General features: G+C 46.3%; 1 long non-coding RNA gene across 1 annotated transcript; it reads right to left on the reverse strand.

The window, feature by feature from the left end:
• Positions 1 to 1426: 1426 nt before the first annotated feature.
• LOC107546385 (uncharacterized) lies at positions 1427 to 21367 on the reverse strand. The gene is made up of 3 exons (XR_001604126.2): positions 21286 to 21367; positions 20466 to 20546; positions 1427 to 1497 (listed from the first exon to the last, which is right to left on the reverse strand). It is a non-coding gene; the product is annotated as an uncharacterized LOC107546385 (long non-coding RNA).
• Positions 21368 to 22948: the final 1581 nt, after the last annotated feature.

A 22948-nucleotide genomic window follows, 5' to 3' on the forward strand; every position in this document is an offset into this window, starting at 1 on the left:
CCATCTGTCTTCCTGGGTGAAAGATGAGGACCTGTGGGCCCGGAAGGGAAGGGAAGGGACTTTAGAGGAGGTTTCCCACTTGGCAGGCTGTCTGCAAGGATCAAGTGCAAGGGAGCAGAGGTGTGTGTTTGGGCTGCCAGAGAAAGAGCTGGGAGGCAGGGAAGGATTTGGGTGTCACCTGTTGTGAAAGAACCAGAGGAACAGGAGTGATGAAAAAGCAGATCCCTGGGCTCCGGAAGGTGCTTTGTGGTTGTCTCCGTAATGCTGATCAAAGGAGCTTCAGGGGGAGGTGAGTAAAGAAGGGCCTGGTGTGCTGAAGGGATGGTGGGCGGACAGGGGCCAGGCTGGGCAAGGGCACAGGCATGAACCCCGCCAGGAGGTTTCTCAGCTGAGGGAGTGTCCCCTGAAGCCCCAGTGCTAAGGAAAAACAAGGCAGGGAGGGGTTGTCCAAGGACAGGATACAGCGCTTTGCAGTCAGTTTTAGGTTATCTCCCATCCTCCGAGTCTCACTTCTCTTTCAAGTCCAACCTCAAATTTACCTTTCCCAGAGGCTTCCCCTCAACTCCAGAGCTCCAAGGAACCCACCCCCTTCTAAAATCTGTCAGAATTTTGGTCTTTATACAGTACACTGTAGTTACAAGTGAAAATGTGACTTCTGGACAATTTACCTATTACTATCTTAAAATAAGGATATTGAACATTTTACAGGTAAAATATATCACGTTCCCCACTCAGCCACCTATCATCCCCCTGCAACACATGTCAATTCTACAAAAGGGATTCCTAGCCCATCCTGCTCTCACTTTGAACCCCCAAGTGCCTCACTTGCCCCTCGACTCTCGGTCCTGCTTCTGTGTCTGAAAGGACCAATGGCCAGCCCCCTTTTTCTGGCCATGGCCACCTCCGCTCGTGTTCTTCCCCGGCTTTCCCACGGCAGTCCCTCTGCCCGTACACCACCTCGTAGGGGCTTCCCCACCCAGTGGGCTCAGAGAGCAGCGAGGGACATGCTCCCAAAGAAGGCGTGGAGGCCCAGCTCTGTTCTCCTCTTTAATTTCCCACCACACCTACAGCAGAGCCGTCCACAAACCGGTCACTTAGGAAGGGCTGGTAAGCTCAGTCTGTCTTTGAAGGTTGTGGCAAAACAGCCAGTGAAAGGAGCAGTGAGTGCTGTGCATGAGGATCGACCGGGGCTGGGAAGAGCTGCCCCCAGACTTCCCTCAGTCACAACAGTGGGTCTTGCACATAAAAGGTGCTCAATATGCATCTGTTGAATAAAGTCTAGAGGTCAAGGCAGACGGAATAATATGGAACACCCCAGTGGAAAAGTGGGGAGGGAGGCAGTTACTGACAATGCGAAAGTATCACCCTAGACAGAGCCCCTGCCCTGAAATACTGGCCTTCACTTACAGTGCCATGCAGAGTGGCTGCCACTCTCCCCCGAAGTCCCCGACGAAGGCGGCCCCTGGGTTGTGCTGGCCACGCAGGTGAGGAAGGTGGCTAATGAAAGAGAAGTTAGCCCAGCTGACCGTCCTTCCCGCACCACCTTCCACCTTCCCTCTGCCTACGCCCGGACATTCCCAGGGGAGTGCTTCCCCAACAACTGGCTCCTGCCCTCCTGAAAACTCATTTTGCTGGAGTTCAGTTATGTGTTGGCATCGGAAGACTCCTAACCAGAGAGGTGGATGATTCATTTGTTTACCTATCACACTGGGATTGGGACGGAGGAACAGCCCTTAAGGACAGGAAGACGCATCCAGTGGGGATAAACTCCAAAGCTACGGCCATTCTGAGAAGACAAGTGCCCTGCTTCCCTTTCACCATCATCATGCCTACATCCCACCTCAATATGCCTCTTCAAATCCGCTCTTTCCCCACTGGTGTGTAGGCAGCCCAAATGGACCTCACATAAATGCCAGGTTCATGGTTTTGTTCTTTGTCGTAACAATTCTTTATTAAGTGCCTCTATGTGCCTGGCATAGTACTAAATGCTGTCTTATATTTTATATCATTTAGCCACTGTATCAATGATTATAAAATTACTATTGTTATCGTTATGTTACTACTGGGGAAATTTAACTGCAGAGAAGTTGAGTTACTTTCCCAAGGTCACACAGCTAATAATAATAAAGTTAGATTGGAATTCACAGTTTCTGAAGCAAAGACCAGCGCCCTTTGCATTATACCACACTTGCCTTTAACAAGTGTATACTACTGCTTATAAATTCCATGGTAGGGAAGACATATAGTTTTATGCATTACATTTAATTTATTAATATATCTGTAATTATTTTAGTGTTTAATGTAAATATGGAACTTTACTGTTGTTTCCATTGCTAATTTTGCAGTTATCCATCTGTATCAGCGACATTTCTAACATTAATTCTTTAGACATCTGCAATGAAGTACTTTTTATGTTTTCCATCTAATTTGCACTCCTCCCACAGTGGGTATGAACCCTACTATTTCCTTCTCAAACTGCACCCCGCAGGGCAGGTCTATAGCCTCCATGGTGGTAGTTCACACATATTAGGGGTTCAGTGGGATACGGTGTTTTTTAAGTCCTAAATAACACTGACTCGGGACTTAGTCAACAGGGAGCCATGGTCACAACCAACACTCACCATCCTGGGAAAGAGCAAGTGTCCAGGAGCTGAGGCTGGAGGTTATGCAGGTGGGATGTGTGGATCTCTCCTTCAATCCGTTTTGACATAAATCTGGGAATAAAAGTGGCTAGTCCCTGGCCCAATCATCTGGCCTGCAACCTAGTGGGTTTGGGGTATGTGCAGTTTGGGCTGAAAAACCCAAAGTGTCCAATAAAAACAAGAGCTTAAAATGGGAGACATTGACACAAAGTGGTGAGAAAACAAGCTCTGTTCCAATAAAGACACGAAAGAATTCCCCCTTCTGTAGCAGTGAGGAAAAGTGATGACATATTCGGTCTCAATCGGAATTCATGAAAACAGAGATTTCTTGCAGAGGGTGAAAACATATTATTTGGTGTCCTTGTTCAGCAGCAAATGCTAGCATTTCACAACAGGTGGACTTTGGAAGCAGACAGGGCAGCAGGAGAAGGCAGTCGTCCTAAGAAGAGAGCTTGGGCTCCTTCTCCATGTTCACATCAGAATTTCTGAGGCCCACTGTATTCTTCTACGTTGTTTCTGCCTGTTGCAAATTAAGTTTGAAATGCCTCCTCCTGACATGTGGCAGTTCACCTCGGTGCCCCTTCTCCAGAGAAAAGTCTTGCCCATCTGTTTTAGGGAAACTTGGCATCAGAATCTGATTTCTCTTGGAAATTTTAGGATAGGGCTGGTCATCAAAGCACATTAATCTCAACTAAAGCTGCAGCTGGACACATGCATGGAGTGCCCACTGCCTGGGGCACAAGTGCTCTCCCGTATGTGCTGCAATCCCGCAGCTTGCTCCATGGCACCACGTTCCCCTCCCCTACACACCCAAGCTCCCCATCCTGCTGCTGGGATGAGGTCCCTGGGCTTGTCTGCATAGTTGAGCTGCCGACTCCACCCATCCAACCTGCCTTCTCTGTTTGTCCACAGGAGCAATCAGCATAGCCCTAAGAACTCTGTGCTGGTACCCAACATGCTCGTACCTTTGCCAGCCTGCTCCTACCCACAAGTCTGGATATGTATTTCGAAAGTTGCCAGTTACCTCATGCATGTAAACACATATAGAGACACACATATACATATATATGTATATATAATACATGTAAACACATATATCATACATCTAAACACACACATATATAAATAAAAATATATATATGCCAAGTTGTGTTCTGTAGTGCCACCAGGAGAAATGCATCTATTGTATTAGAGAATTGCTGCTCAGGAACACGGGCCGTTTGCTTGGGGAGCATCCAGACCTCCTGGCCCATCTGGAAACAGAGAGAAATGGCCATCCTTATTAAATTTCCATTTCTAAAACCATAATGGTAGAAACACAAGTCTAACTTAATTTGAAGGGAAACACTGTCAACCCTCCTGAGAATGACTGGGTTTAGATTCTGGGTTCTGTTTCGGGGAGGCATTCTTGTTTTCTAACTGCCTTCCTTCTATTCCACAGAGGGCAGTTCCATTTCAAAGAGAATAGTAGTTAAGGCTGTTTTTCTGCATGGTAAGGGATTTGCATGCCACCTCATCACAAAGCTATTTATCTTTTTGAGTAAAGTAAAAAATAAAATGATACCAAGGTACGCTTGCCAAAGAAAGCTTAAAAACCCAATGAAGGGTCAGACATACGTGGTTGCTATAATCCACAGGTTTCTTTCAATTCAATAAAGACAGTGAGGCACAGAGAGAGTAAATTTCCACATTCCCAAACACAGGATTTTAGATTTGGTTCAGGAAATTGCCAGTATAATATGGGAAAGGTAATTTTATTCCTATTAAGTTAATTGTATCACTATTATTCATAACATCCTCCTTCCCTTTGCTTTTCTCAGGTTTATCTATTGGTCTACTGTTACTTCATTTTTCCAGATTAACAGTGGTTACAAAAAATAACATTAGCGATCACTTTAAATAACAGGCTTGGCCATCAGCTTCCAAGCAAAAGAGCAGTGTGCTCACCTACTCAGTTCTCCAGCGCGAGTTACAGGTCTGAATGGAGGAGTGACAAGGCTCACGAACACTGGCAGAGTTGAGGGTGCTGCTGAGGTGGTCTCTCTGGCTCCAGCCAAGTTTGAGATTAATTTTGGGGCAAGAATTACGTCTTTAGGGATGCTAAACACACACACATACACAAAACAGTTAGATGGCCACAGAAAGCATGGCCTCTCCACTGCTCAGGCAGCGCTCTCTGAGCGGTGGACTGCCACGGCACACCACAGAACTAAGGACAGAGGGTCAGGAGGTGGAGGGGACCATCCGTGTGGTGAAAGGCACTGTGTTGAGTCCCCAGTGTAAAGGCCCCACGCTGACCATCTGCAGCAGTGACAAGCAGTGACGCTGCTGGTCCTCATTCATTGTCTCTCTCTCTCCAATGGAAACCACTCCGACGCAGACTAGGGACGCCACTGGGTAAAAAGAGCAGTGGAGGAAAGTTGGGGACAGGCGATGATGTAAATGGACTCGTTGAAAAATCACTGTGTCTTAATTCTAATGCCTTGTTATTTCTAGCATATTGAAATTTGTGTAACTCCAATGTGCAACCAAGGGGCAGGTCTGCGTGGACTCCTGTCTTAGTAACAGCTGCTATGGAACAGTTCAATGAAAACTCCAGTAAGAAAGGTGTAGCGTCAAGGACAGCTCCACATGGGTTGGCCACTCTTGACGTTTTTACCAGTCAGATGTAACCAAAAAGTAAAAATTAAAAAGGACAATAAATTAGGCATATAAATATCAGTGTTAGATTGCCATTCCTTTAGTCTGAAATTATATTCTTCCAATACATTTTGGTGGTAAATCACATATATATAGTGGGAAAGGAGGATGACTAGCATTTGTTGTTTTTTGGGGGTTTTTTGGCATTTGGTTTTAAATGTTCTTACCTATTACAACAGAAAATTGCCAATTTTTGAATACTTATGTGCACTCCCCACACTATTTTGTTTTAATTTTTACTTTTTCATGAAATTTAGAAGTCTCAGTGCCACTGATTTGTGAAGCACACAGTATTTTCAATAACAAGTTAGGCACTATGGCAGAGCGCAAAAATGGCTAACATTCTCCATCTTCCCGGCATCCATGTCCCCCTGACTTCACAACTCCTCCCACAAAGGGGCACAGGCTACTCCTCTCCCCTGGGAATCCGCCTGGTCTTGTGACCTGGCAACAGAATACCATGGAAATGGTGTCCCAGTTCCAAGTCTAGGCCTTGGTCACTTCTACTCTGTTTCTTGGAATTTGCAACCACCATATGAACAAGTCCAGGCTAGCCTCAGGAGAACAGAAACCTTGTGCTCAGATGTCCCCATCACCCCAACAGCCAGCAGCCAGCTGAATCCCAGAAGCAGAATCATCCAGTACACACACAAGTGAGCCAAGCCCAAGTCGCCAACTACAGAGTCAAGTGTTGAATAAACGGCTATTACTCTAAGCCTCTGAGTTTGGGTATGGGTTATTACACCAAAAGCCTGGTATAGTCATGTCTACACGCATTGCCCAGAAATTGGAACAGACATTAGAAAATCTTGTCATTCAAAGCTCTGAAACCAATCTTGGAATAATTTCTTAACATATACCTTTATCTAAAAGATAGCTCGGCAATCGCCTTTCCTGGTCTTATGTTAAAAGTTGAAGAGATTTAGGTGCAGAGCTATTGTGAAAATCATGCAAGCTCACACAACTATTGGTAGAAAGAAGCTAGAAACCTAGGACGATAGAATGATTTCTTTTTATGCTCTGAGTGCACCGAAACTGCCTTTGTTTATATATTTCACAGAGATTAATTCGTGTTTTTATGACACTATGAGTTACACTATCAATCCTCTGTCGAATAACTGAGACTCCTGAAGGTTTTTTTTGATGATCCGATTAAAGGGACAGAAACCTCACCCCTCACAGGCCGAGCTGACCTCATTTTAAGTTAGAAGGATTTTCAGTGCTTGTCAGTCTACTTGAGAAGTTAGGAGTTGAGAGACCTCTATCAGGAAACATGGGTCCTAGTCCTCTCTGTGCTGGCTGCTGGCCCCTGGACAAGTTCCTTTCCCACTCTGCTCTTCAGATTCATTCCCCATCTGTGAGGTAAGGGGCTGGATGCAGTGACGTTTAGAGTCCTCACCATTCCAACAGCAGCTCAAGCCCTTAATCTGGTCACTCAGTGCTTGGAAACAAGGCCCAAAAGATAAGTGCATTTAAACTCTCTGGAGACTGAAAATTAGTATCTACTTTAGTAGAATCTAGTCTGTTGCTTTTCCAAAATCCAAACAATGGAAAATTTGTTTACAGGTGTTATTATTGTGGATTATTATGTTATTCTTACAAAAATAAGAATCCTACTTCATCTTCTTTTTTTTCTGAGGTTGCTTTTCTGCACAGTGACTGCTTTTGCACAGTCATTAAATATACTCTATGACTTGAGTTAAAGTGTATTCAAGGATCCACATGAAAATAAAACCAGGCGCATTGCAACCTCAATTGTGATATTTATCACCGATGGCGCTCACATGACTGCAGAGCCCCATAAAACTCTGGAGGGGTTACCTTCGCTTAATGGCGTCCTTCCCTTTCACTCACCAGCCACTTCTTATTGCAAACAGCTGCTTGGAAACAAAAAAACATTTTCTATTTCCAAGGGACACTGCTGGCTCTCCAAGTACTTCGCTCATTTTATGTAACAAATGTTTAAGTTTAATCAAATTTCTAATTCCAAAAATGAGCCAATCTTGCATTTTGAACCACTAGCTCATGAGACCTGTGCATTGAAAATAGTACAAAAGAAATCAAATTCAAGAGCCAAAAAATTAAATAAGTAAAAAAAAGTGAAGTGTGTGGCTCCTACGGCTTCAGCCTGCTCCTGCGATGGCTCTGCCACCCCCTTGGAGCAGCTGCTTCCACCCATGTGGCGATTCTAAGGGGACAGGCCGACTGGGCATGTAACGCAGCCTCCTTGGGTTTTGACAGAGAGCTCATTCTAAATAACCCAGTAAAACTGCATCAGCACCAAAGTGAGGGAGGAAAACAAGCGTCGTATAAACTTTATTAGCGCTCTTTATTGTGAAATAAACTAGGCTGACACTTCTTTTGGAGGGGGAAATGATGCACACAAAAAACATACCGTATTTTTACTTACTAACGTGCACTTGTAAAATGCATGGCATGCTGTTTTACAGGCAGTAGCATATAAAATACTTTTTCCAGATGTGGATTCATAATTCTCCAAAGACTATAACAGTTATCATAAGATTTATGGAGGATAATTTATTAATCACATTTTTTTTCCTCTTAGAGATCTGTTTGGTAAGATGAAAGAGAACTTTAAAATGTCATTTTAACCAAATGTAGATGGCATAATATCAAGTTACTCCTTTTGTTCGAATTATTTTTAATGACTTTATTTGTTTTATTGCCTCCACAAGTCAGTACCAACTTGGTGGTAATGATCTATTCAGGAAATCTCAAGATTTTTAGAGTAAAATAGCATGGAGCTATTTTAAAAATTAAATGAACTGAACTGTGTGAACTGATTAGTGTTCGTTTATTTGAGGGGTGTGGGAGCTCCTAAAGCTTACTTTTTATCAATTTGGAAGAGGCAAATCTTGTGAAAACTACAGCTCCCTGGACCATCACATCGCTTCCTTGAGAGGAATTTAGAAGCCCACGTGTGTCTGAAGTGCTACAAGTAACACGCTGTTAAATAAAACACACACTTCAAACATGGACTCCTTTAATCTGCCTTAGATTACTGAAAACACAGCTGTGTTACATCCACACGGAGGGCCTGAGTCACGTGACAGCAAAAAAGGGCAAATGACCTTTTTTTTGTCATCACTTTATTTGAAGTAAGTTTTGTCTAAAGCTTAACAACGACAAAGAGGAAAAGACAATTCTACAATTGAGGGGATTCGTGACACCTAAGATTTCCATCTTCTCAATCCCAGCCCCTCCTCTCCCATCCTTTGCTCCCTTGCCAGAGGCGCGTGCACCAGACAATGGCTAGAGATCAGCATTGAGCGGAGCATTAGCATCTAGACCCTTTTTCCACCGAGATTCTTACAACAGCATCAGGGTTTCCTCATTTCTAATATAAGTATAACAGCACCTTCTTTGCAAAGTTATCGCAAGGATTAAAATGAACAATGCATCCAAGTCACCTACAGCCTGGCAATAACTGGCATTCAACAAACAGGAGCTATTATAATTAGCATGTGTGCAGGTGTGTGAGAAGTGCATTTTAATTGAAAGAACAGTACGGTCTAGTGGTATTTATTGATAGATTTTAAAGTAAAAGGTATGAAATTATTAGGAAACAGGAACACGCTGAGTAGCTACCATGTGTAATCCACTATTCTAGTGGATTTGTAAGAGACAACAAAATATATGAGAGGAGCAGCTACATTTCAAAGTGTTTATGCTCTATGAGGGAGCTCCACACAGTGTTGAAACTTTTGACAGCATTTTAAATAGAAGGGATATGAGACTATGACCCAGAAGTATACATGAGGTGTCAGGTGTGGTTTCCACATGAACAGTGTGGACAGTGACTCCTGAAAGTTGAGAGGAGGTTGAGAACAGATGAGCAGGCCATGAAGATGTGATACAAGCTGGGCTTGAGAAAGTGGGGGGAGTCCAGGAGAAGGACAGTAAGGAGCAGCTGATATCTGAATTCATGGGTAATCTGTGCTACTGAACAGGCTGAGGAATGAGCCCGTGATGCCAGAAGAATGGATCTGAGAAACTAAGGACCAGGCTCAGTTTCTGTTTAGAGACAGAAGGCCTCTCCCAAACTCTCTGAATGGCAGAGGGAAGGCTGAGGTTAACATGAATGTCAGTCCCTAAAGGCCAAGATGCTCTACCTCTGATTAGTGTCTGGATGGGACTTTCACACATGGTTCGGACTGCGGCTGTTTTCCATGAGTGAGGACACCAGCCCTGGGGGAGCCGGTGCAGAGCAGCCTTTCAAGATCACAGCCCCCCGACCCATACCTCATGCATCGACCCCAGCAACAGGTTCTGAACTCCTGGCAACTCTCTATCCACCCACCGGATGCCACAGGACTGTGAGTACCTTGAGGACAGGGACTATTTTCTCTTGGTTTCCCCTTGATTGTGGACAGAGTGCATAGTCTGGAGATGTCTGCTAAATGGTCTGTCTTGGCTAGAAGGCCAGTGGTAATCGCAGTTGTCAAAATAAGGTGTTTACAAGACTCTGTTCTGTACAGAGAGTGCCATGTGCAATGAGGAGAACACAGAGGGTGGAAAGGGAGTCGTGGAACCCACTTGGGACACTGAATGGAAGAACTACCCCACACCTCCTTAGTCTATGAGTATAATAACCTAGAAATGCTCTCTCTAGGGACACTTTCAAACTAGCAGCCAACTGGCCATGGTGACCTACTCAGAATTAAACCAGACTCCATCTGGATTCCTTCTCTTCCAGAAGAGGCACCAGACAGGACCCGGTCATGAGCAAGAGGCAAATGGTCTTGCGCACCCCACCCAGGAGCCCTGTGCCCTGAGAATATGCAGACACTTGATCTCTGCCTGAGCCTTACAGCTCACCAAGCAGTAGACAACTCAGCACCCATGGGCTGTGGGGAATTTGCTCTCCTACTGAGACAGCTGTCCCTAATCTGGAAAGCAAATGAGTGTTCTATCCACACGGGACAACAGACTGTCCCTTGCCAGCACGGGGAAGCTCTCCCCAGGTCCACTGTTTTAGTCACCTGGTCAGAGTTCTTCTCACCTGGAAGGCACTATCGAAAGTCTGGGCGAACTACCCCAGAATAAACTCAACATCTCTTTCAAGCCATGGCTACTCTTTTCTTGACAAACGCTTCTTAGCTGAGACTGTGAACATAAACCAGTGGTTGACACATGTGCTCAACAACAGAGAGGCCATGTGGGGAGCAGTAAAGCAAGCCTCACAGGATAAGTCAAAAATACACCACCTTTGTAGTCAGTCCAATCCCAGGACCAAACTTTATGGCCCAGAAAACATGCATCACAGAATTTCATAGGTAACAGAGGAAGCAAAGGGTAGGTAAATCTTCTCTGAAGAGGGGCCGTGCCAGTCTTTCCCAGAGTGAAATGGTCAAGGAAGAGAACCCTGGGATATGTGGTTCTTTGTCTCCTTTTGCTAAGCTGGGGCCTGATCATGGCAGGCCTTGAATGGCTGCCAGAGGCATTTACACTGGGTGATGCGTATGGACAGTCATAGAATAAATCGTCAGCATATAGTTCACCTTCCTTCCTCCAGCCTCCTCTGTAATGATTCCTCAGGGAAACAATAGCTCACACATATGTCTCAGGCAGTCTTCTAGTGCTTTGCCTAAGTAACTCAATTACTGCTCACAGCCACCCTAGGAATCATACACTGTTTTTATCCCCATTGTTACTAGCCAAAGCACTATGACAGTGACAGACACCCTGGTAGGGAAGCCGGAGTTCCAAAGGGTGTTTTATCTTCTAATAGGCACATGCCTTTCAGGGCCCAGAGTCCATAAAAAAGTTAGGTCTCAACACACCTATGCTGAAATGCAGATAGTCTATGGAGCTGGAGACATAAGCAGCATTTACTTCATTAGTATGCAAACAGCACCACTGCACACTCTCTTCGCCAGCTCGGAGAACAGGAGTCAGAGCAAAGGTGGAAGCTCAGGGTGTAAATTCACCATCTGCGAGGAAATGTAACCAGATCCGAGGAGTTTCCACTTTGAAGTCTTCCCGAGTCTGTGTGGGTTACAGGTCTGAACGCATCAGCAGCTTTGACAGGTGGCTTTATCTTTCATTTCAAAGAGGGCAAAAGAAAAGCAAGGAAACCAAGCACAGAGGAGGCCTGAACATTCTCCCCGAGTGCTCACAGGGCACTTCTCCAAGCTCAGGTCACACGTCCAGAAGAGCAAAAGCAGTCGGGCTTCGGGGCATCCCAGACTTTGTCCCTCACAGTCATGTGAACAATGCCTCTCTCTAGCGCAGGGCATCACTCCTAGCCTGGCCATAAATGTGGCCAGTTACAACGCACAGCCTGCTAGTTACAACATACACCCTACTAGTTACAACACTGCTAGTTACAACACACAGCCTGCTAGTTACAACACTGCAAGTTACCACACGCTGCCTGCTAGTTACAACACATAGTCTGCTAGTTACAACCCACACCCTGCTAGTTACAACCCTGAGCCTGTCTAAGTAATACCTTTAACATCCTGAGCACAGTAGGACATAGAGAGGTGAGTATAGCCAATAGTACACTCTGGGTATGTGGTCATTGACATGTCATTTAAATCCTACCTATTTCCAAAAGGATTACCTGCTATTTATCCATAAAGATGCAGCAGAGTGAAGTCTGGGTGTCACCCAGTGCAAATTCAGACAAACACAAGCATAGCCTGCCAGAAATTCTCCAGCATAAGGTCTCCAGGAAGCCCCTGGAAAGGTCAATGCTGACAATCACCACATCCTACAGCCTGTGGGAAACGGGGCCCCTCTCCATGAGGCGGTACTCTGTGTGGGGGAGGAACTTTCTTCAGGAGAAATGGGTGTGGAGTCTGAGATCAGGCGAGTTACTCAGCCTTGCAGGGAAGAGTAATGGCATGTACCTGGCAAGGGGACACTCAAATGTCTTCCAGCCCATCTCTCTGGGCGGCCCTGGAGTCCTCAGGAGAGGGGTTGGGAGAGTGGGTCTCTAAACAGCTATATGGTCAGAGTTCCCATATGAGACTGAGGGTGCTCAGCAGCATACCTCATGGATGTCCTGGGCTGAGTGCTGGAGGGCAAGGTTTGGCTTATTTTCAATAAATGGCATTTATCTGACTTTTTTTCTGATTGCAAAAGTAATATATGCTCATTACAGAAAGATTGGAGGAAAATGGAAAAACACAAAGAGGAAAACAAAAGTCACCTTGCAGTCCCACCACCCAAGGCAAAAGGAGCATTTTGCTTACCCAAGCCTTTTTTTAAAAACAGTGAGTATGCTTTTTAAAAACAAAAATTAATAGTGCTTTGTAACCTCTTTTCCCTTAGCAATATTGCAAGAAACTGTCCCCCCTCAGTATATACTGTTCCACAATAAAGATTTAGTGGCAGCCTTGGCCGAAGGGCTCAGCTGGTTGGAGGGTCACCCTGTGCACCAAAAGGCTGCAGGTTCAATTCCCGGTCAGGGCACACACCTAGGTCGCAGGTTCGGTCCCTGGTTGGGACACGTACAAGAGGCAACCAATCAACGTTTCTCTCTCACATTAATGTTTCTCTGTTTCTCTCTCTCTAAAAATCAATAAAAAAAATCCTCAGGAGAGGATTTAAAAAAAAGTATCTGTACTTGAAAAAAGTATTTAAAAGAAAAGACTTAGTGCCTAAGGTCCCACTGTGCCTATCTGCCCTAATTTACTCACACTTCTTGCTCACCATTGGTTCAGTTCCATCTTTTTTGAGGTCATAACACAGAAGTGAACCTCTTCTATGCACAACTTTGTGTACCACTCTGATTACATCCCTAGGATAAAGTTTTTAATACAACCACTAGAACGAAGGGCTTGCATTTCCTATTTTCAAGATTTCTGTTATCTACTCTAATTTTGAAGTGACTGAAAAACCCATTCTGGGTTGCCTGGTTGATGCCCTTGGCTCCATGGAGATTGGACGTTACTCCATCTGCTGTGTTCCAATGGCAGCCCTCAGGTCAGTTATCCGATAACTGACCTTCATGAGTTTGTGAAGTGTTTCAAAGCATGGATTTGGGGGCCAGGAAGGCCTGGTTTTGGGTTTTTGCTTCTCTTCTTATTTTTCAACCTGGAGAAGATTACTTAACCTCTTTGTTTCCTTTTAGACTTACTGTTACTGCTCCGACACTCCGCTCACAACCATCTCCAGCCTGCCCTGAATTCATAGTTAATGATGACTGTCTTATGTTATGATTTAGTTAAAAGATATGAGAAAAAATTACTGTATCAGAATTTGCTGGGAGTTAGCAAGTGAGAGAGCAATTAAGAGTCAAGGGGAGTTCTAGAAAGTACCTTAGGGATCAACTAGACCCCCCTCTCATGGGGTCTTGAAATTAGGGAAGGCAAGAGAGGATAGGTGAGGGTCAGCTCTGTTGTCCAGGCTCTACTGCAAGTCCTTGTACTCGAGCGTGTATCTCACTGCCTCCCTCACCAGTATTCTATAGCTCTCTGAGGCAACAGAGGGAAACAAGGAAAGTAAATTGCATTCCCCAGAACTTTCAGCATGGAAGAATGTGAGGTATTTGACCTGCGAAGGTCTGATGAAAAAGAGTGGGAGAGTGTGACATCTCCCCCGGGGCAAGAGGGATACCATCTCAACCCCGCCACTGGCTAGAATTACATTTTGTGGGCCCTAGCCTTGAACCAAGACAGGGATGGGAAGAGAGCTGGGGTTCCAGTAATAAATGGTGGGCATGAGCTAGACAGTCACTCTTGGTCATCTATTCTTTCAACTTTAGTGGTCACTATAGGCTCGTACGTCCTGGGAATCACCATTAAAAATGAAGACTGACTGAACCAGGGGTTCTTGAACTGTGTGAACAATCATAATTCCTCTGAGGAAAAAATCTCTGTCCTCTCTACCCAAAAATTGAAATTCAAAGAAATTCTTGCAAATATATGAAAAACCATCCTATGATCCCAAGATAAAAACATGACATAAAGTTAAAACAAGGGTGGACTTATCAGGCACTAAGGTAGGCTTAGCACATAGCTGGGTTCTAATGTAAGTTCGCTGATTGCTAAAAACAACGGGGAAGCACATTGGTTTAATGTGGTTATTAGCTACAAGTCCAAAGCATTTAAATCCATCATTAGAGACACAATTATTTCTAAACTTAAGTTCAAGGAAAAAATTATCACACAAATCTTGATAGCACACAACCCAGTCTTCAACTTTGATCCCCTTCAAGCAATAAAACGCATCTATGAAATGGAGAGAACATCCCTCCACTGACCTAATTAACCAGTTTTCAATGATAAGCAAAGATCCCCGGTGCCCACAGCCCCTTCTTCCTGGTGAAGGAGAATCCTGTGGCCCGTCATCACTAAGAATCCCTTTCCTAAGACACGATGACTAGGACACGCCTCAAGGCCCATTATACTCACCCATTCATTCATTCACCAGTTTTTCTAAGGGCCTGTGCAATGCCAGAAGTTGGGTTAGGCATTGGCCAATAGGAACTAACAGACACCAGATAAGAGACTGAGAAACTACTGCCAGGAAGAGGGAAACTGATGAGACACGATCATTTTCACTGTGAATCTCTGCATGCCAAGAAGCAACTCTGAGTTATGAGAGTTCTTCTATACTGTGTGTGGTGCCAGAAGCTTGTTAAGGCTGGGAGCTGAATGTTGTGTCTGTGTTACCTGCAATTTTGATGGTGCCACTGGGTTTTCAACAATTACGTGCTGATAGAGGGGCTCACATCCTCTCCTGAGCCATTAAGTCCTTCCTTGGACACCTGCAGGTGTTCTGTCTGACTCCTTCTGGGGCCTGGGATGTGGTCCTTCTCTTGGTTCCAAACCTGGTCCCCCCAGTGCTGCTAAGACAACACTTCTTTTTCAAGCCTGACTCTGAGGACCCCTGTGGCTTTCCCATCTCTGTGTACCAGCCATGCCCTGCACCAGAGGGCCCAGACCAGCCCTGTTCATGCCTCAAGCTTCTGGCAACAGAAGTAAGAGATAGGCAGCAAAGTATGTCTTTCTTTTGTTACTTTTAGCTTCACAATAGTTACAAGGACTATCCCTGGTCTCAGTTGGATGAAGCAGAGAGCTGGCTTGTGGCAGTCAGGAGTTGGTCACAATGATGCGAGATGCTCAGTGCTTTTCAAAATAATTATTGAAATTGCCAATTTAAAATAATATTTAAGATACATACAAAAACCCCTACAACAATAATGACATAAAAACCTAATTCCTTTAATGTAGTTTTTAGTCTCCTATTTTTAAAGAAAAAGTTCAACCTTTAGTTTGGGTACTTCCACCACAACTACAATTCTGGAAAAATTTAAGAAAGAGGGAATAACTTTTAGTATAATTATTCCTAAAATCAGGCCTATAGGGAAAACATCACTGTGATGTAGAGCTGTGCAATATGGTCTCAGCTAAGGAAACCAGGAAAAGCCCAGTATCTCAGGAGACATCTGGTCTGTGGTATGAACGGGTTTTGCTGCAGTCCCTACCCAGCAGCAGCAGCAGCTCACATCCACACTGTGCTCTGTAGGGGCCTCCGCTATGATGAGCACTACACACATTATCTCATTTAACCCTCAGTAACAGCCCTATGAGTCTGTTATTACTACTCCCTTTCTACAAGTAAGAAAACTGAGACTTTAGAGGCTAATCATTTGTAGGTGACAGACTGTGAATTAAAATTCAAGTCTGTTTGAATCCATCATTCAAAATCTTTCTACACTTGACTACTGTATTATATTTAACAACTGCCTCTTATAAAGTATAGAGCCAGATCCTGAGATTTCTATATTGCATTTTCTAATATAATGTTACTTACCACAAGGGATGTTTTGGTTATGGTTATTAATATCACCGTGATTAATGAAAAACATCATAAACAATTATTACTATTGTTAAAACGACATGTATTTATGTCGTTTACAGTTTACAATGTACTTTTACAAAGACTGTACTATTAATTTTTCCACAACTCTATGCTGTAGGCACATCCTCAAAGAGTTTAACTGGCTTGTACAAAGTCTGTCAACCAGCTAGTGTTGGGCAGACCCCACACTAGTGTGGCCCTGAGAGTGATGCCTCCATAAATTTGTGCCACAGGTGCTTGCTTGCCTCACCTTAGACCCCACCTGAGGCTGAGCCTCTCCCTGAATTCAATTCTCTTGCTTATGCAGGTTTTATCAATTTTCATCATCTTACAAAATACTGATGTTCCCAATTAATTACAAAAGGTTGGCACAATAAATCAACAGTGAGTAAGGAAGCCCGAATACAAATGCAGCCAGAATTCCAAGACTCTTGGCCAGATGCAGTTTCCTCTTGGGCCCTCAGACTGGGAGCTCCTTGGAGACAGCAACTGTGAATCACTCATCTCTGCACCTCCAGCCTTGGACTTGGGCTTGAGGCACAGTGAATACTTAACGCTTCCTGAATGATGAATGGATAGGTCAGTCAGCAAGCCCTTCTGAGCATGGAGCTCTTCGGTCCCTTCCTGCCCTAGTGCTTCCCCTTTTGACTTGTTCCTACCATTTGGAGAAGATGGAAGGAAGGCAGGCAGCCCTGCTGAGCCCCAGGCCAGGTAAGGCGTGAGTAAAAGGGGCCATGAAGTACAAGCTTCTACTCCCAGCTCTCTGCTGGCCATGTCTCCCTGCTTTGTGTTGACTCAGATCCCTGACCCCCAGGTGCCTCCCTCTGTCCTCTTGGAGGTCACCAGGGAGAAGTTCTTGCAGTTACAGAGGCTGCCATTCACCTCCACTTCCCTGTCCCAGATTATTCTCAGAGAAAACTGGGCCCTTTTCATCTGCAATCCAGGGGCTTCCACCCCTTAGGAGGGTAAGATCCAATTTTACATAAAGAAGGGCTTCATTCATTTCTTCTTTCTATTTCAGGAAGAGAAGCAGGACTGGTCCCAGTTTTTAGCATGGACTGAAAATGGAGCTTTGCCAGCTTTCTATATTTTACCCTGCCCTGCTCTGCCAGCCAAGGCAGGGGGGGAACAAGCCGCCTGTGTTCCTGGAGCATTTTTCTGAGAACAGGAAAATGTCAGTGATTTGGATAATTGAATGTCTGGATTAAAATTTACCTGTGCCACATCTCCGAATAAAAAGGGTTTTGATTAAACAAAATCAGCAAAGCAGACAGGATGATAAAGCAGGATTTCTGTCTGATTTAATGAAGTAATCTTTTGCATTGACTGTATGTTTAAGTAATGTTAATTGTGATCCAATTCAATCTTCTTATTGAAAATATATCCCACAAGGCCCTCTACTAATTAGGAAACATTTGTTAGTCCAGTTTGGGTGTATAAATGGCTCCCTTGGTTCTCATTACTTTTGACAATTCAGAGTTAGTCCCTCTTGCCAGGCAGTGTCCAGGTCAGTGAGATTTCACTGGAAGATGTCTCCCAGGAAGGGCTGGAGACAGTTACCCTGCTGGTGAGTTTCGTGTTAGAACCAACAATGGCCTGAGAAGGGTGATGAAGCTGCCTGGCTGCTCGGGTGTAAGGGGCGGTAACTGTGGACTGACAGAGGAAGTGGAATATATATAGAAACGTCTTTGGACAGATTTCCAAAGCCAGATGAAGCTACTCTTGGGTTCTGCGATCCTTGGTAGCACTGAGACCTTTCAGCATGCTGCTTTAGGTGATAAGATGTGTAAAAGAGGTGAAGAAATTGGCCCGTGATGTAAGAATTCAATCTGTGCCCAGATATCTTGTAAACAAGGAGGGATTTCCAGTGCAGAGGGACTCTGTGCTTTCAGGGGCTTCCAGGGTAAGGCAGAGCTGAGGGAAGCAGCTGACAAAGAGCAGAAGGAGTCTGCTGAGGGCCCTGTTCCTTCCTGGCCCACAGGATCCTGCCAACCATCTGTGGGCACCCTGACTCCCCTTAGAAAATAAATCTGGCCTCAGAGCTAAAAGGGTCTCCAGATGTTACCTGAGCAATAGCATTACAATCAGCTTAAACAGAAATATCTACCTAACAAGACACCCCAGTTCACTGATGAGACCAACAGAAACTTAGTGATAAAGGGGAAATTCAGGTTTTCTGCCTCCTCAACTGAAGGAAATTTTAACTCTACTTGGCTTTCCATGGCCCTAAGTGCTTGCCCACCGCACTGACAGCTGAATGAGGAAGGCTCTGAACACTTTGCCTCCCAGACAGATCCGGCTGCTCAAACCCCTCCAACTGCCACCTTCCATTTGAATGTTTTATTGTTGTTGTTATTTGTTTCTGTTTGTTTTCTATCTGTAGGCTTCTCTTACTTTCCTCTCCACACACTATCTACCCATATCCTGCTTTCCCCGATGTGTCCCACAGAGTCCTCCTCTTCTCCAGATCTTGGAAGAACATGTCAAAGTGACCACAGCAGCTCTCCAGGCTTCTGCTTTCCACCCACCTACAACCCCAAACAATCAAATGTGCAATCAGAATAGCATCCTCCATCTCCCGTATAACTTCTATCCAACAGAGAGCTGTAAAATCAGCTGGCACGTCAACCTGAACCCCATCAACCTAGCCAAGAAGGCCTGGTGTCCTCCAAAGGGGAGGCACACCTGCCCAGACCACCTGCCCTGCTTCTACCCCAGGCCACTGAAATGCTCCCATGAGCTCTCAGAACATCTGTGTTACCAAATCCAGAGTGTTCCGATTCCATATCCCAGCTCCCTAGACGGTAACTCTCAAAAAACTGAATATATATCTCGGTCACTCTGCAATCCCCACACACTCAGGCCTAGCACGTAGCTGTGACCAGCAAATGCTGTCGAATGAGTAGCCACTTGGGCCCCACTCCTCCCTCACACAGATTTCTTACATACTCTGCCTTATGAGCTCTTCAGGCTCATGCTCTGCAAGCTATGGCTGCCCTGTCCTCCCCCTCCCCATTCTGTTCTCACTGCCACTGTGATAATATTTGTGAACTACAAGTTACCCCTCTAGGATTTAAACTAAGCAGTACCAATTCTTTTGCCTTTCTTCACAAAACTTGCCTTTTTCACCATTATCTTCCGTCTATTTGGACTCTCTCCAAATGGTCCGCCTCCCTTCTGAGTTGTAAAGCTGGGAAAGAAGTTAGGTTTAAAGGCCAAACCATTAGGTTTTATCTGCTCAGATGGGAGCCCAAGAGTTTGGCTTCTTGCTCCCGGAGGGTACTGTAAGTTTCAATTTAGCAAGAATGACAAAATCGCCCCAAGAGCAGCCACGTCTAGGCACTGGTCACTGTTGCAATGGGGTGTGAACACCGCCCATCACTTTATGAGCATGTTCTAGGTCTGTCGCAGGGAGGACTGTGTCTTTACAATGAAGGGGGAACTAACTGGCAAGACTGCGATGATCCAGGATCCTCTTGTGGTCTCCGCACTTCCACTGGGAGGCTTATCCTCCTCTTCTGTTTACTAAGGCCTTTTAAAAATTATTATTATTAAACACCTAGGATTGTAGGGTTCATGAGCTGTATGATAGGAAGGCTTAAGCTCAAGTTGTCTGAGTTGCTTTTGGAAGTTGATCAAAACCCAGGCTGAAGCTCCTTCCCGCCTGGCTCACAGGGCCATTGTTATTGTGTTTAGCTTTGGATAAACTTTCCTATGGAAGGTGATTGCTCACAGCAGTTCATTTTAAACGTGCAGGCTTAGAGCCGGCTTCATGTGTGAGCGCAGGCCTGTCATCGTGCATTCCAGGTCACTCTCCGAAATGAATTTGTCTTTCCTCGATGTTTCTCGGAGCCGGGGAGCAGACATTCCTCCGGCTCTGCATTAATCCAATTACTAAACACCTGCAGACATGCAATAACAGTTTGGGTGCCAAGAGCCTTAGAAATGGTTTTATAGACGAATGTAATCGGCTGTCCTGCTATCAGGAGTCACGTTACACACCTGCCAAGATCCAAGCCGAAAAAATAACATTCACGCTTCTCACTCCAGGCAGGAATGTTCGGGGCATATTAGAGAGACAAGGTGACAGGCGTGTTAGCCTGGCCGCCACAGAGCCCATGACATTACACGCTGTGCAGCTCTTAGTAACTGTATTCAAAGTCATTTCAGCACTAAAATATTTACAAGACAAGTATGACAAAACAGGATTTTTTCCCCCTGCCAGGGACAGTTAGGGCAGACTCCTTCCCCACCCCAGAGCACCCAGCGAGCACCATGACTCACGCTGATCCCTGGGCTTCGGGACACGTCAGAGGTGGCTTCTCGGGGGATAATCTCCAGGATGCCCCAGGGCCGCGGGGATGCCTGAAATGAGAAAATAATCCCATCCCACCTACTCTCTCCACCTCAGCGCAAAGCTCCTCAGGAACGGAGACACTCGGAAACCACAGAGGCCTGGTTTCCCCCCGGCCCGGGCGCGGGCCTACAGCGGGGCTGCGCAGGGCCTGCCGCGGAGAAACGCGAGACGGCCGCAGAGCTTTTTTTTCTTTTTTTCTTTTTGCTAAGGTTAGTGCAGGAAGTATGTTTTTTTCCCAATCACTTCTTTTTTTTTTTTTAATTGAATTTATTGGGGTGACATTGGTTCCCCAAACCATACAGGCTTCAAGCGCACAACGCAACAGACCGTCACCTGCACGCTGCACGGTCGCCCATCGCCCAAGCACAGTCTCTCCGCCCCCGTTTCCCCCTTCGCCCGCCCCCGCCCTCCACACTGCGGTCTGTCTCTATACATGAGGCGCATATACATGCTATTTTGCTTAATTTTTAAGTTTGTGGCAATTACAGTTTACGGTCAACATGACCGTGTGTTAGTTTCGGGTGTACAGCACGGTGGTTAGACTAGGACGCGGGAGAGCGCGTCAGAACCACCCAGGTCCAGCCCTGACAGAATTTCTTTTCCTCAACTGGCGCTGAAGAAACCCTACTGCTGCCTAGGGTGACAGTTAAAGAATTTGTCGTCGGCAGACACCCCTGAGTTCAGTGTTCTTCACACGAAATACTTTCCCTACAACCGGAGACGCCGTGTAATTTCATTTCCACCCACCTGCGCGCTCACAGGTTGGACACCCCGTCGCTCCTCGCGGAGGACACAGGACCCTGTGGAGACCCCGCCGGAAGTGCGGGTGCCGGAAGTGCGGTGGGCCTGGGGGAGATAGGCAGAATTAATTCCTGGGTGAAGGGTCATTTCCCAGGATGCACCACGCACGCCTGGCCGAGCGCGCTCCAAGTAAACAGAGGAAGCCCTTTCCCTCTCCTGGTCGCTGAGTCTGCGAAAGGAACCGCTGGAAACGTGGGCGACCAGGACACAGAGAGTACGAGGTGTCCCAGGAAGGAGGCACGGCCTCCTGAGTTAACCCGTTGCCTTTGAACAAGCCTCACTTTGCACCAGGAATTACAAATGGCCTCGGACAGGCCGCCCCTTCCCGCATCACCGCGCCTGGGGCCTGCACCCCTCGGACAGGCCGTCCCTTCCCGCATCACAGCTCCGGGGCCTGCACCCCTCGGACAGGCCGCCCCTTCTCGCATCACCGCGCCTGGGGCCTGCACCCCTCGGACAGGCCGCCCCTTCTCGCATCACCGCGCCTGGGGCCTGCACCCCTCGGACAGCCCGCCCCTTCCTGCATCACAGCTCCGGGGCCTGCACCCCTCGGACAGGCCGCCTCTTCCTGCATCACAGCTCCAGGGCCTGCACCCCTCAGACAGGCCGCCCTTTCCCGCATCACAGCTCTGAGGCCCGCACCCCTACTCCGCACTTGAGCAGGATGAACTCTGCGCCCTGCAGTCTTCCCCCCAAACCCCCGGCCGCCAGAGCTCCCGGGGCGGAAGCAGCCTCCTGTTTCTCACCTCGCTCAGGTTTGTCCCTCGCAGCGCCAGGGCCCAGGCACTCAGCGTACAGAGAGGGCCCCTTAGAGTTTAGTCTCCTTGGATTTTCTTTCTAAAAAAATACACAGCGCAGGGGCCTCATCCAGCTCGGTTTCCGGCTAGACTCTGAGGGCTCACTAATCAAAGTGTGGCCCCTGGGCCAGCAGCATTGGCATCACCTGCGAGCTGGTTAAAAACACAGATGCTTAAGCCCCATACTAAACCCACTCAATCAGCACCTTGAATTTTCAGATTCCCCAGGACATTCAAATGCATAGTAAAGGTAGGAAGCCCTTAAGCTTTGACCCATCTCACAATGAGACCCTGCAGTGCCCTGAGGATTTTCTAGCTCTGGCAGAGAAGATCTCCAAGCAGAGTTGTCTGTGTGACCCACAGACGCACAGCTCAATCCAGGCCCGTATAACAGACAAAGACACTGATGATCCAGGAGGTCTGAGCCAGAAGAGAGGAGACAGCAGGATCACCACGTGCTGGAGAGGACGATCCAAGGTCCAGAATTAGGGATCGCAAGCCAGAGGCGAGGCTCCAGAAGTTGGCTCTGAGGAGCATTCCGAGGCTGGGGCTCAATCTGCCAGCCCCTCCCATGCAGCCCAGCGTTCCCGGCCCACATGTAACCTTCAGCCCCTGCCCAGAGCAGTCAGCATGACAGTAATAATAGTAGTCACAAGAAAATGCAACCTCTATCATGCTAACAGCTTTTGAAAAGTAAAATGCTGGGGATATGATTTCAATTAAAACTCACCGTTGTCTGACTTGTCTCTCTGCATAGCAAAGGTTCACCTCCTTTCGCCCTCTTAGCTCCTCTTCTAAACTAAGGCAGACAG

The sequence above is a fragment of the Miniopterus natalensis genome, chromosome 13 (genome assembly GCF_054644295.1).
Source record: "Miniopterus natalensis isolate mMinNat1 chromosome 13, mMinNat1.hap1, whole genome shotgun sequence".
Lineage (NCBI taxonomy): Eukaryota > Metazoa > Chordata > Mammalia > Chiroptera > Miniopteridae > Miniopterus > Miniopterus natalensis.